Consider the following 1736-nt stretch of genomic DNA (forward strand, 5'->3'; position numbering starts at 1 on the left):
CATTTTTGCAGATTTATTAAAAAAGAAAAACTGAAATATCACATGGTCTTAAGTATTCAGACCCTTTGCTGTGACACTCATATATTTAACTCAGGTGCCGTCCATTTCTTCTGATCATCCTTGAGATGGTTCTACACCTTCATTTGAGTCCAGCTTTGTTTGATTATACTGATTAGGAATGCCACACACCTGTCTATATAAGACCTTACAGCTCACAGTGCATGTCAGAGCAAATGAGAATCATGAGGTCAAAGGAACTGCCTGAAGAGCTCAGAGACAGAATTGTGGCAAGGCGCAGATCTGGCCAAGGTTACACAAAAATTTCTGCTGCACTTAAGGTTCCTAAGAGCACAGTGGCCTCCATAATCCTTAAATGGAAGACGTTTGGGATGACCAAAACCCTTCCTAGAGCTGGCCGTCCGGCCAAACTGAGCTATCAGGGGAGAGAAGAGCCTTGGTGAGAGAGGTAAAGAAGAACCCAAAGATCGCTGTGGCTGAGCTCCAGAGATGCAGTCGGGAGATGGGAGAAAGTTGTAGAAAGTCAACCATCACTGCAGCCCTCCACCAGTCGGGGCTTTATGGCAGAGTGGCCCGACGGAAGCCTCTCCTCAGTGCAAGATACATGAAAGCCCGCATGGAGTTTGCTAAAAAACACCGGAAGGACTCCAAGATGGTGAGAAATAAGATTCTCTGGTCTGATGAGACCAAAATAGAACTTTTTGGCCTTAATTCTAAGCGGTATGTGTGGAGAAAACCAGGCACTGCTCATCACCTGTCCAATACAGTCCCAACAGTGAAGCATGGTGTTGGGGTGTCTTTCAGCTGCAGGGACAGGACGACTGGTTGCAATCGAGGGAAAGATGAATGCGGCCAAGTACAGGGATATCCTGGACGAGAACCTTCTCCAGAGTGCTCAGGACCTCAGACTGGGCCGAAGGTTTACCTTCCAACAAGACAATGACCCTAAGCACACAGCTGATATAACGAAGGAGTGGCTTCACAACAACTCCGTGACTGTTCTTGAATGGCCCAGCCAGAGCCCTGACTTAAACCCAATTGAGCATCTCTGGAGAGACCTAAAAATGGCCGTCCACCAACGTTTACCATCCAACCTGACAGAACTGGAGAGGATCTGCAAGGAGGAATGGCAGAGGATCCCCCAAATCCAGGTGTGAAAAACTTGTTGCATCTTTCCCAAAAAGACTCATGGCTGTATTAGATCAAAAGGGGCTTCTACTAAATACTGAGCAAAGGGTCTGAATACTTAGGACCATGTGATATTACAGTTTTTCTTTTTTAATAAATCTGCAAAAATGTCAACAATTCTGTGTTTTTCTGTCAATATGGGGTGCTGTGTGTACAATATGGGGTGCTGTGTGTACATTAATGAGGAAAAAAACGAAGTCAAATGATTTTAGCAAATGGCTGCAATATAACAAAGAGTGAAAAATTTAAGGGGGCCTGAATACTTTCCGCCCCCACTGTATATATATATATATATATATATATATATATATATATATATGTATCTATATATATATATATATAGATGTATCTATATATATATATATATATATATATATATATATATATATATATATATATATATGTATATATATATATATATATATATATATATATATATATACATACACACATACAATCCTTAGCATGGTGGAGAAAGGAGGTAGAGACAAGAGAAGGAAAAAGATAAGTAAGTTCAACTTCACCTTTAA

Source organism: Aquarana catesbeiana, linkage group LG05 (assembly GCF_042186555.1).
Source record: "Aquarana catesbeiana isolate 2022-GZ linkage group LG05, ASM4218655v1, whole genome shotgun sequence".
Lineage (NCBI taxonomy): Eukaryota > Metazoa > Chordata > Amphibia > Anura > Ranidae > Aquarana > Aquarana catesbeiana.